General features: G+C 40.3%; 1 pseudogene; it reads right to left on the bottom strand.

The window, feature by feature from the left end:
* The window catches only part of LOC127454560 (diacylglycerol O-acyltransferase 1-like), a 51,162-nt pseudogene that overhangs the window by 13,773 nt on the left and 23,513 nt on the right, over positions 1-13,876 (bottom strand).

The following is a 13,876-nucleotide window of genomic DNA, read 5'->3' as shown; positions in this document are numbered from 1 at the left end:
AAGTCTTTGGTTCTTTTAATTGTGATGATTTTAGCTCACATTTAACAAAAACCCACCAATTCACTATCTCAAAAAATTAGAATATGGTGACATGCCAATCAGCTAATCAACTCAAAACACCTGCAAAGGTTTCCTGAGCCTTCAAAATGGTCTCTCAGTTTGGTTCACTAGGCTACACAATCATGGGGAAGACTGCTGATCTGACAGTTGTCCAGAAGACAATCATTGACACCCTTCACAAGGAGGGTAAGCCACAAACATTCATTGCCAAAGAAGCTGGCTGTTCACAGAGTGCTGTATCCAAGCATGTTAACAAAAAGTTGAGTGGAAGGAAAAAGTGTGGAAGAAAAAGATGCACAACCAACCAAGAGAACCGCAGCCTTATGATTGTCAAGCAAAATCGATTCAAGAATTTGGGTGAACTTCACAAGGAATGGACTGAGGCTGGGGTCAAGGCATCAAGAGCCACCACACACAGACATGTCAAGGAATTTGGCTACAGTTGTCGTATTCCTCTTGTTAAGCCACTCCTGAACCACAGACAACGTCAAAGGCGTCTTAACCTGGGCTAAGGAGAAGAAGAACTGGACTGTTGCCCAGTGGTCCAAAGTCCTCTTTTCAGATGAGAGCAAGTTTTGTATTTCATTTGGAAACCAAGGTCCTAGAGTCTGGAGGAAGGGTGGAGAAGCTCATAGCCCAAGTTGCTTGAAGTCCAGTGTTAAGTTTCCACAGTCTGTGATGATTTGGGGTGCAATGTCATCTGCTGGTGTTGGTCCATTGTGTTTTTTGAAAACCAAAGTCACTGCACCCGTTTACCAAGAAATTTTGGAGCACTTCATGCTTCCTTCTGCTGACCAGCTTTTTAAAGATGCTGATTTCGTTCTCCAGCAGGATTTGGCACCTGCCCACACTGCCAAAAGCACCATAAGTTGGTTAAATGACCATGGTGTTGGTGTGCTTGACTGGCCAGCAAACTCACCAGACCTGAACCCCATAGAGAATCTATGGGGTATTGTCAAGAGGAAAATGAGAAACAAGAGACCAAAAAATGCAGATGAGCTGAAGGCCACTGTCAAAGAAACCTGGGCTTCCATACCACCTCAGCAGTGCCACAAACTGATCACCTCCATGCCATGCCGAATTGAGGCAGTAATTAAAGCAAAAGGAGCCCCTACCAAGTATTGAGTACATATACAGTAAATGAACATACTTTCCAGAAGGCCAACAATTCACTAAAAATGTTTTTTTTATTGGTCTTATGATGTATTCTAATTTTTTGAGATAGTGAATTGGTGGGTTTTTGTTAAATGTGAGCCAAAATCATCACAATTAAAAGAACCAAAGACTTAAACTACTTCAGTCTGTGTGCATTGAATTTATTTAATACACGAGTTTCACAATTTGAGTTGAATTACTGAAATAAATGAACTTTTCCATGACATTCTAATTTATTGAGATGCACCTGTAATTCTTATTTAGACTGATTCGCTAATCAATCATTCAGATTTTAGATAAATCAGTTCGACTGATTCATTAAAAAGAATTAACTAAAAATAATGATTTACTCACAAATCAACCATCACTAGGGCTTGCAAACAAGTTTTACTGTGCACAAGAGCAATATTTAGCTGATTAGAGCATATTTTAGAGCAGAGCATAATTAGAAAATTGCATGTTCATTACAGAACTTCCTATGCCTTAATTTTACTAGAATTTTCCATTCCATTTTCTTTAAAACTCAGTTCAAAAACTCTAGTAAGTTTAAATTCAAAAGATTTGCTCATTCACGGACATGCTGCCTAAGTCATGAAAGTATAAATATAATGGGAGTTAAAAATGTATGAAGGGAAATAATATGTTTCATAACTGGCTTGTTAAACTGAAAGCACAGCTCACCCCTGAGAGAGAGATTCCCTGGGAACGACACATAAGACTGCATACTGCTGGATTAAAATGGAGTTGAAGGACCTAAAGCACACAGAAACTGTCAAGACATGAAAAAACCTGCTTGGAGCTCTCTGAATTTCAGCAAAAGATTATATTTTAATAATCTAAATGTAGTAAACTTCTAGAATTCTAAGCCAACCCTGTTAAAAAGACCAGCCGTTCCCACGCTGGTCTGAGCTGGTTAATGCTGGTCTAGCTGATGGACTGGCATTGCCATGCTTTTCTCCAGCAAAACCTAACTGGTGAAGTTGGTTGACCGGCATGGTCTTTCAGGTGAAGATGGCTAAGCTAGTTAAGAAGCCTGATGGGGAAACCAGCACACCAGCATACCATTGCTGGGGGACCAGTACATAAAACACAACACAGGCTTGTACAAGTGACCAGCAATGCTGGTCTTTTCAGCAGGAACAGTGACTGAATTCAATTCATGTTGACCTGTCAATGAAGCATTTACTGAAAAACATATTTATTTGTCAATCAACAGTTATTGACAAACTCATATACAGTACATGCAATATTTTGTGTGTAATAAAACTGTCCTTTTTTCAGTGCACAATGGGCATTTTGAACAATGTTTTATGTTGAACAGTGTGGATTAAGTCTTACAATAGCCAGCAGGGGGCAGTATAACTGCCAAACTGGTGTCAGAATTTTAAGGCAATAATGCATCTGACAATCTGGCTGCAATTGACAAGTCATTCACAATCAACATTATCTTGTTGGATCCTAATTAAAACAATACTGTTACTACTAATAACAGGAAAATAGTTTCCAAGCAAATGTGTCTGTGCATAACCCTTAAGGACTTGTACCTGTTAATGCAAATAATTTGATATAATTGTGATTTAAGCTTATCGAAACATACTGACTGAATTTTATACAGTACATTAAACTAACAATTACATATGCTCCACTAAAGAGACTGCAGGCAATGTTTGATTAGAGTTGGGTGTACTTAATCACATGAAAGGGATCTGGACAGGCTACAAGCCTTTGCTTGCAATCTTTCTCTGCACCACCTTTTAACGTCTTTGTATGAGTACAGTTTAAAAACAGGATGGTGAAGATACCTAAAGCACCACCAACTGCACCCAGGAGACACAATGACACAAAAACAATACTATGAGAATAAATTATTTGAAGTAAACACAACAACAGTACTCTTCTTAATTCTTCTCAGTATCTGTATCCAGTGTCAGAAATTAACTATTTATAAAAGTTTAGTTCACCCAAAAATTACAATTCTCTCATCATTTACTGGTTTAGGGTGAGCACAGACCAAAATATAACTCCTTTTTCACATTACACTTCATGTAGCGCCATCTAGTGCTCTGCGCATGTGTCAAGCACTAGGAAGTGTAATCGAGATTGAAATCATGATCGTGCCAAGAGACTGCAATGACAAGGTGTATATTAAAAAAGGAGTTACATTTTGGTCTGTTCTCACCCACAACCAACTGGATCGCTTTTGAAGACATTGATTAAACCACTGGAGTCTAATCGATTACGATTATGTCAATTTTATCTCCATTTACTTCCATTGTATGGACCTACAGAGCTGAGATATTCTTCTGAAAATCTTTGTTTGTGTTCAGCAAAAGAAAGAAAGTCATACACGTCTGGGATGGCATAAGGTTGAGTAAATGATGAGAGAATTTTCATTTTTGGGTGAACTACAGTATTTGTAGCTGTATTTTCAGGGACAATTTTTGACCATATGACAGCATGTATTTTTTAACACATGACACTAAAATACTTCCTTTGAATTAATTGAAATGGTCAATACATTGTGCTCATTTACATGGACACCAAAAAGATGTTTATTGCGAGAAAGCTCCCTAAGACCCGAAATCGGCTATTAAAGGGATAGTTCACCCAAAAATGAAATTTCATTTACTCAACCTCATGCCATCCCAGATGTATATGACTTCCTTTCTTCAGCAGAACACATTTGAAGAAAAATAGAAAAATCAAATACATATGGCTGTGCAAAAACTTGTATCTCCTCTTCTCCTCTTAAATCAAAATCTTCTGACATCTTTTTTTAATTTGCTTACATTTGTTTACGGCATTCGGTCTATAACTTGTTCCTCCTACTCAGTTGTAAACAGCACTGCTCTTCCGGGTGTGTCACGCATGCAGAACTCCTCGAGTGAACATGCCAACGGCAATACGTCACACGAGAGACCGCGTGACCTCAGCCCTTGCGTGAACGCGCATACCGATGCTTAACAGAAGCGATTATTTATAATTAACAAGTACTTAAATATTGATGTTTTCGCACCAAAAGCAACCGTATCGCTTTATAAGACATTCATTTAACCACTGGAGTTGTATGGATGATGTTAATGCTGATTGTCTGTGCTTTTTGGAGCATCAAAAATCGTGTTACCAACCACAGCCATTATCAAATCAAATCAAATCAAATCAAATCAAATCAAATCACTTTATTGTCACACAGCCATATACACAAGTGCAATGGTGTGTGAAATTCTTGGGTGCAGTTCCGATCAACATAGCAGTCGTGACAGTGATGAGACAGTACCAATTTACAATAACATCAAATTAACACAACACAATTTAAACATCTGATGTACACATAACTACACTCAACAATATACAAATAATAACATACACTGTACAGTATACAATACGCACTATATAGATACACATTATTCAATAAAAATAAAAAATAAAAATATATAAAAAAGTATATATAGTATATATAGAATGTACAGTATTGTACTGTATTGACATTCAGGCTGTCGGCTGATAGTCAGTTGTTAAGAGAGAATATAATATAATAATAATATAATTTATGACAGTCCAGTGTGAGATATAAGAGTAAGGGTAATAAAGTGCAGTGCTGATGTATTTGATCGTGGGAGATCAAGAGTTCAGAAGTCTGATTGCTTGGGGGAAGAAGCTATCATGGAGTCGGCTGGTGCGGGTCCTGATGCTGCGATACCGCCTACCTGATGGTAGTAGTGAGAACAGCCCATGGCTCGGGTGGCTGGAGTCTCTGATGATCCTCCGAGCTTTTTTCACACACCGCCTTGTATATATTTCCTGGAGGGAGGGAAGCTCACCTCCGGTGATGTGTCTGGCAGTTCGCACCACCCTTTGCAGTGCTTTGCGGTTGTGGGCAGTGCTATTGCCGTACCAGGCGGAGATGCAGCCAGTCAGGATGCTCTCTACAGTGCAGGTGTAGAACCGTGTGAGGCTGTGGCGGTTCATTCCAAACTTCCTCAGCCGTCTCAGGAAGAAGAGGCGCTGATGAGCCTTCTTCACAACGACTTCAGTGTGGATGGACCATGTGAGTTCCTCAGTGATGTGGACACCCAGGAACTTGAAGCTGCTGACTCTCTCCACTGGTGCTCCATTGATGGTGATGGGACTGTGTTCTCTGTCTTTTCTTCTGAAGTCCACCACAAGCTCCTTTGTCTTACTGACGTTGAGGGAGATGTTGTGCTCCTGACACCAGTGTGTCAGAGTGTGCACCTCCTCTCTGTAGGCTGTTTCATCATTGTCAGTGATCAGACCTACCGCCGTCGTGTCATCAGCAAACTTAATGATGGCATTGGAACTATGTGTTGCCACACAGTCATGTATGTACAGGGAATACAGGAGTGGGCTGAGAACACAGCCCTGTGGGGCTCCAGTGTTGAGGGTCAGTGAGGAGGAGATGTTGCTGCCTATTCTAACCACCTGGGGTCTGCTTGACAGGAAGTCCAGGATCCAGCTGCACAGCGAGCTGTTTAAGCCCAGAGCCCGGAGTTTCTCATCTAGCTTGGAGGGCACTATGGTGTTGAATGCTGAGCTGTAGTCTACAAACAGCATTCTCACATAAGTGTTCTTTTTTTCCAGGTGGGAGAGAGCAGTGTGTATTGTAGATGCAATGGCATCATCAGTGGAGCGGTTGTTGCGGTAAGCAAACTGCAGCGGGTCAAGAGAGAGAGGCAATACAGAGCAGATGTAATCTCTGATTAGTCTCTCAAAGCATTTGCTGATGATGGGGGTCAGAGCAGCAGGACACCAGTCATTTAAGCAAGTTATTTTTGATTGTTTTGGAACAGGCACAATGGTGGATGTTTTAAAGCATGTGGGGACTACAGACAAAGAGAGGGAAAGGTTGAAAATATCCGTAAAAACACCAGCCAGCTGGTTCGCGCACGCTCTGATGATGCGGCCCGGAATGCCATCTGGGCCCGAGGCTTTGCGGATATTCACCCATCTGAAGGATCGGGTTACATCCGCTACAGAGACGGAGAGTGAACTAACCTCTGTAGCTTCAGCTGCGAGAGCTCTCTCCGCGAGGGCGGTGTTATTTCCCTCAAAACGAGCATAAAAAGTATTTAGCTCATCCGGGAGAGAGGCAGCGGTGTTCACGGTGGAGTTTTTATTCCCTTTAAAGTCCGTGATGATGTTAATTTCCTGCCACATGCTTCTAGAGTTGGTGGTGTTAAACTGTCCTTCAATCGTGCTCCTGTACTGGCGTTTTGCGGTTCTGATAGTTTTTCGGAGGGCATAACTGGCTTGTTTATGCTCCTCCATTTTTCCCGGAATTAAAAGCGGAGGTCCGCACATTAAGTGCCGCGCGAACATCGCTATTAATCCAAGGTTTCTGATTCGGATAGATCCGTATTGTTCTGGTTGGAACCACGTCCTCTACGCACGTTCTGATGAAACATTACGCTGTCAGCGTAAAGCTCGATGTCGTCATCAGTGGCGGACCGGAACATCTCCCAGTCCGTGTGATCAAAACAGTCTTGTAGCATAGAGTCTGATTGGTCCGACCAGCACTGGATCGTTCTGAGGGTGGGTGCTTCCTGTTTCAATTTCTGCCTGTAAGTGGGCAGAAGCAGAATGGAAGAGTGGTCCGATTTGCCAAATGGTGGGCGGGGGAGGGATTTATAGCCATCCCGGAAGGGAGAGTAGCAATGGTCCAAAACCCAGTCCCCTCGTGTGTTGAAACTAATGTGCTGGTGGTATTTTGGTGCGACTGATTTTAAACTGGCTTTATTAAAGTCCCCGGTCACAATGAACGCGGCCTCAGGGTGCGCGGTTTCCTGCTCACTTATACTCCCATACAGTTCCTTGAGTCCCCGTCTGTGTTGGCTTGTGGGGCAATGTACACAGCTGTGATAATGACCGCTGTGAATTCCCTCGGTAGCCAGAATGGTCGACACAGAAGCATGAGAAATTCCAGATCAGGACAGCAGAAAGACTTGATAGAATGTATGTTCCTCTGATCACACCAGGATTTGTTGATCATAAAACATACACCACCACCTCTACTTTTACCTGAGAGGTCTTTCGCTCTGTCCGCTCGGTGCACGAAGAACCCCGCGGGTTCAATGGCTGAGTCTGGAATCTCTGCAGACATCCAAGTTTCTGTAAGGCAGATAATGCAGCAGTCCCTTGTATCTCGTTGGAAAGAGATCCGCGCTTTCAGCTCGCAGAGCTTGTTATCCAGAGACTGAACATTTGCCAGTAGAATAGTGGGTAGTGGGGGTCGATTTGCACGGCGTCTTACTCTGATGAGAATGCCAGCTCTGTTTCCCCTTTTCCTTTTGCGTTTCCGCGGCCGTGCTGCCCAGACAAAGGGCTTCGCTTGCGTGTTTGTAAACAGCAGGTCGGCATTGAGAAATGTGAAGTCCGGTTTAGGGTGTGAAATTGCTGAACCAATGTCCAAAAGTGTTTGTCTGTCGTAGACAATAAGGCAGACAACATCCAAGACAAAAAAACATAAGAATTGTGAACAAAACAAACAAAACACTACTATGTTGTGTCGGAGCTCGCAACACAACAGCCATACTCGGCGCCATCTTGAGTCCAGTCCTTATAAGGACTTACAGAGCTGAGATATTTTTCTGTTTTTCTTCAAATGTGTTCTGCTGAAGAAAGGAATTCATATACATTCGGGATGGCATAAGGGTGAGTATATAATTAGAGAATTTTAATTTTTGAGTGAACTATCCCTTTAAAACCCGCAATTCCGCTGCAGGTCGTGATGGAAAGTTAAGGAAACAAACAACTCTGGAATATCTTGAAATAAAGCAAAGCAAAAGAGAATAAAAAAGGCAAGTCTTCCTTGGGTGCCACGTTTGTTTTACGCAAGCGTCACAAGGAAATTATGTTGCTGTGGAGAAAGCTGCTTACTGACCAAACTGTATATATGCGAGGGGTTAAGAAAAAGCCGAAACCACAGTGCATATAAACGCGTACGCCGTTTTTGAGTCTTAAAAGCAGCTTTCTTCCAATAAATGTCTTTCTGGTGTCCATGTAAACAAGGTCATTGTCTAAATCCATAATTAGATAGGCCTAGAATGGGATATTCTGAAATATATCAAAACACATCTGGGGCATTTTTGTCACTTTGGGTGCCATTTTTGCCCTGAGCCTTGCTTAATTTCCAAACTTGCCTGTATCTTAATGTAAGAAGAGAGATATTTGGCTCTTGATAACTCACAATAACAATGTGAACAAAGGGTTTCGATCACACTTCCAGCACAACACCACAGCATGTCCCTTTCCTTTGCTTCATAACCCATTGTCATGTGACCCAGCATGTCCAAATTCATAGCCCATCACCAATGTAGCATGCACAGACCTGGCTCACACTCCTACGCTCCCACCACCACTGCTTTATCAATAGCGGCCATATGCTGGGTGGAAATGGTCCATGCAGGGGCTCTGGAGCACATCTATGCCACAGAGAGATAGAATCGAGCTGGGCTGTAGAACCAGCAGCGGTCCGGCGGCCCTTGAGCTGACCTGGATGTCTGGTACAGGAGCATTGTGTGCGGTACAGGGCCAACAGATGGCGGCACGCTTTCGCCTCCCGTCGAGCAAACAGATGAGAGAGGACAGGAGTGCCAGTGAAAGCTGTGGTATGGATGGAAGGAAATGAGGCAATACATTACTACCCTACTAAAAAAGCCTTGGGAGGCTCATGTGAGTGTGATTTGAAATCTGAATATTGTACAGACTGCAAATTGAAAAACTTGCTTGATAATACAGAGGAGCTTTTATGATGCTGGACATCAACTCCATTAAAATAGAGACCAATCTGGTGTTCAGCGAAGTGTAATGCATTGCACAAAGATATTTTTTATTGAGTTTAGGTTTCAATATGTGCCTGTATGAATGTGGCAAAAAAGGTCTTGAGAGTCTGTAATTTGTGGCATAGAAAAGCCACTTGTTGAACAACAGCAGTTCATGGAAATTAATGTAGGTTTTCTTTTATATTTCATCGCTCTGACTATATGTGTTTATCATTCTGATAAAATAAAAGGTTATGTCAGAACCATGGTGTATCGGTTATCTGTGACACATTGAGCCACAGTGCTCATCTTGCCACCACAAGTTGGAGTCCAGCTTGTGTAATTTCCTGTTGCCCCCCCCCCCCCACCCCCTTCTTTTCTCCATCATTTACTGTCCTGTCTACAGTCTCTATCGATACAAGTGGCAAAGAGGTCAAAAATTATTTAATATCATGTTATCCATCCCAGGCCTTTACAGTAACACAGGTGCCTTTAATTTAATCATAGTGCTTTTAAGGCCCAAAGATGCTTTAGTGAATATTGCACATTACTCAGGCAGGCGATAACTTCTATTGTGCATAAAAACACCATTTACATGCCAGCTGAGCCTATAAAATCTGATTGTTGGATTAGTCTGTAGGATCGGTTCTGCCAAAACATTTCTCCAAAGCTGGATCACTTGATCCCATGATAGGCATATTACAGTCAAAACCAATGCAAAAACAATCAAAATTGTTCTTTTGTGCTCATAATTGTCCAGAGAAGGGGAAGAAAAACAAAGGGAATGAGAAATTCAACAGGTGTGTATGAGTGTGTGTTTGTGAGAAGAAGATTCACCATGTACTGTATGTGTGTTTATGAAAGAGAGTGTTCATGTATGAGCAAGTGTTAATAGTTATAATGCAGTCTCACCTGGTGTAATAGATGTCAGCTTTAGCACAACCACCATCGGAAAACACAAGATGACTGTTAAAGATGTAAATCACTGATCGACTCCTGGAAAACACAATGTAAAAGCATTTAACTACATACTCCAGCTACAATAGAAAGACAGCTACACAATCAGACATCAAAACATGTCTCATAACACTCACACACAACACCAACAATTTAAAGGTGAAGTGTGTCATTTCTGCGCCACTCGCAACACCAGATGGAAAACACCTTATTCAGACTAGAGCCATATTTAATTTGACGGGAATTAAATAAAATGAATATTTAAGGGATTGACTTTGGGGGTATATATACTTGGTCACTTCATGCATTTTTACTGATTGGATAGCTATCCAATCATGAAAAGACCAAGTGTAAATGCCCTCCAAGAAGGATTTGAGATGGTTATAAATCTGCAAAAATGCATGAAGTGACCAAGTGTAAATACCCCCTTACAGTCTGTTCAGTGGGTTGTACTGTTGTTTAAATTTGTGTTGAGCGACCAGCTGACAAAACATTGAAAAAACAGCTTTCCAAAAAACTCCAGAAAACAGGAGTTATGAAAATTTAATCTAGGAGGTTTGAACAGCTTTATACAGTGCATGTCATTACAGAGACTGTAAGTCTATTCCTCACATCCATGTTTTCAATCCCGTCAAAGATTAAATATGACACTTCTCTGATGCTTCTGTTGCAGATATGACTGTTTTCAAACAGTTTTCCTGAATACTCCCACCATTTTCCATTGATCAAACAAAACAGATAGTCCCACCCCAAACTCACACCATTGTTTCAGCAAATTAAACACAAAACCTGTTACTCCAAGAAAATCTGACATCTAGAATTTTCATTTGATGCATGTAAAACGTTTTCTGAAGATAGAGTTTGTCATTGGTAGAGTCCTTCCACAAATGCCATACACTTTATTTTTTATGCAGTTCTTGCACAACATCAGCAAAATTCCTAAAATGTTTAAGTTTGGTACATTCACTTCCAATTCAGCTGGATCAGTAAATGTCCTGATACTCAGTCCACATTTGCGAGCTCTCAAATATGGCAGGCTTTTTAAAATGCAATGCACTGAATTCAAACTCTAAATTAAACTCATCTGACAGAACTGGCAAACCCTCAATGGAATTGTTTCAAAGCCTAAATTATACAGTACTGTGTAAAGTGATATTTTTATGACAATGATTTTATGGATTATGATAAGTAAAAATAATGTTTGAACTCACCATGGCTAGTTTCTACTCGGTGTTAAATGCCACAAGTATGAACATATTAGAAACTGTAAAAATTCCAATGATTATAGTGTTGAATATTCAAACTACACAATATGCATCTTTGGCTATAAAAGCACACATTTCCTCTGTGGTAATCTTAAAATAAAAATTTTAGGAATAACTATATAGTAAATGTACAACTGTTTGAAATCTAATGGGCATTTTACACAGTTCTAAGGGGACAGTATTCTTTGAAGGGTGTAATGAAACAGAACAGAATGAACCTTCTGACGGGACAGACAACCAGCACACAAGCACACACACACACACACACACACACACACACACACACAGCATACTCATGGCAGTCATATATTAAACAATCACACCACCTGCGTCACATGATGGAACAGGCCTGCTGTATTATAAAGACTGAGAGGGTTTAAAAAGACACAAACATTTACAATATAATACTTCCCTTAAAGAAAAGAATCAGAGAAAAATAATAATTTCATAATAAAGGGATTTAATTGTTTTCTGGAAATCTGCAAATCAAATGGTCACCATTATTTGAGTATCTGGGAGTGGCCTCTACCAACCTGTCTTCATACAGTCCCAGCCTTATCTACATGTAGAGCCCTACTAAATCTATTAGTAGTCTATTCATTGTTCTTTCATAACTTTAAAGGCTTTCTTTAATCTTAACAATTATATGTAAATTGGGTATACAAAATTATTTTTCAACAATGCGTTTTGCGACACTGTCTAAAAGGGTAAAAAGGTGTTTGTTGTTGTTTATTTTTGGTTTGTAATTTTATATTTGTCATTTCATGTTTAAAAGTTTAAATGTGGAAGTGGTAGAAATAATAGGAAATTGTATTTTAGGTGTATTTTAGGAGATACATTTAAATTGTTTAGCAATGAAGTGTTTATAATCTGACCCCTAGTGTTCAAGGGGCGGGGTCACGAGAGAAATCAGGAGATTTTTCTTGAGAGTTCAGGAGTGCAAGAAGAGAGAGAAGAGAGTACACACATGTAGTGTCTAAAGACTGAGAAAAACAAGGGATTTTGATTTGAAAGTAGAAACATTGAACAGCTTAAAGACTGTTGATAAGAGGAACTGAGTATTGACGAGACACTGAGCTCGAAAATTATAGTTTATATTCAACAGCTGCGTGAACCTAAAGTGTGTGTGTGTGTGTGTGTGCGCGTGCGCAACGCTCCAAGAGAGTGTCGCAGTTTATCTTGTTTTCTTTTGTTTCATCTTTGGAAAGTATTCTGAAGAGAGACAAAACCCGTGTTTTATTTTACATTAAAGTGTTAAGGAATCGTTGATGTGTTCGGTGCTCAAGGGATGACTGAGTGAATGCGGAGCGATTTACTAGGAGAGACCGACGTGCTTTCGTGGCCTGTGCTGATCGGGCCTATCTACAAGATGGAGGATTTGCCTGGACATGTCATCCGATTCATCGTTGGGAGAGATGGTTTGTGATGGATGCTTGGATGACTGGATCTGCTGATCATTTCATTGGTGCATCTTCAAATCTGGTACTGTGTTGTTTTTGGAATCGCTATCTTGTGGGATCTTTTGAGTACTCCTAACTGTTCGCTAACACATTAATTTGAGCTCTTACATTGCGCGCCTACAAGAGACGTAAATCCCAGCTGGGTAATTTTCTTTTTATTTGTTTGGGAATTTATTTTCTTTTCTGAGTATAATGTGAGTTTGAATGTTTCATATTTAGTGTGAAATTTGTATTCCATGTGATCACTCATTTGAATTTATTTATCTTTGAAGTTCTTTTGTGGTTTCATATGTGTTGATTTCAACTGACATTGTTATTAGTTGCTTCAGTTTCAAAGAGGAAATAAGGATCAAAAGAGTCAAAAGAATAAATACAGTGTTTTAGTATTTTAATCTCCTGTGATCTTTCTGCAGAGAAAGGGGGAGGTTAAAGGGGACATCTGAGTAATTTCGTTGAGATTGGGGTTTACATGATGTAATGTGGGCACAGTGGTTCATCTACGAAGTTATTTCCAAATTTAACATTAGATACTAAACACTAAAAATCTGAAGGTCCTGGGTTGTAGTTAATTATTAGATATTACTTGGTTAGTAAATACTCTTTATGACTAAAGTAAATTTAGATGTGCCTCTCACCCGTAGTTTTTTTTAGTTTGAATTTCCCCTAGACATACTTGTATTTTGAGCCAGTGCATTGGTGAGAGGTCTACATACAAAAGAACAGACCAAAGGGGCAAATATATGCTAATCTCCTTTTTAAATACTTACCAATGATCAGGCATGCAGCAGGCCAGCTATAAGGGTCCTTGAGGAATAATAACACCACTTGAATGGGGTCCACTAAAATGCCATACCTATGACACAAAAGTTAGATGTAAACAAAAAATTGATTACATCTCAGGCATTTTCTCCAAACCTTCAAATGTCAAAATATTTATAAATTGTTCCTTTATAAATAAAGAATTACACATATATTGTATGACTTGCATCCTAAGAGTCTAGTTTATTCATCTTTGCTCTGAATCTCTGATTATTTGAAGTGTTGTACAAAGTGGCACTTTCAGTGGGTAGCTGTATATATACAGTCTGCATGCAGCAGAGAGCTACATGATGACAGCATATGGTCACCTCAGCATGAGGGGACCATATGCCACTCTGGGAGAGAAAGGCCTGTATACTGATCAGACGAGCCCTATAGACTC

Source organism: Myxocyprinus asiaticus, chromosome 16, assembly GCF_019703515.2.
Source record: "Myxocyprinus asiaticus isolate MX2 ecotype Aquarium Trade chromosome 16, UBuf_Myxa_2, whole genome shotgun sequence".
Taxonomy (NCBI): Eukaryota; Metazoa; Chordata; class Actinopteri; order Cypriniformes; family Catostomidae; genus Myxocyprinus; species Myxocyprinus asiaticus.
This window is presented reverse-complemented; position numbering and strand designations above follow the sequence as displayed.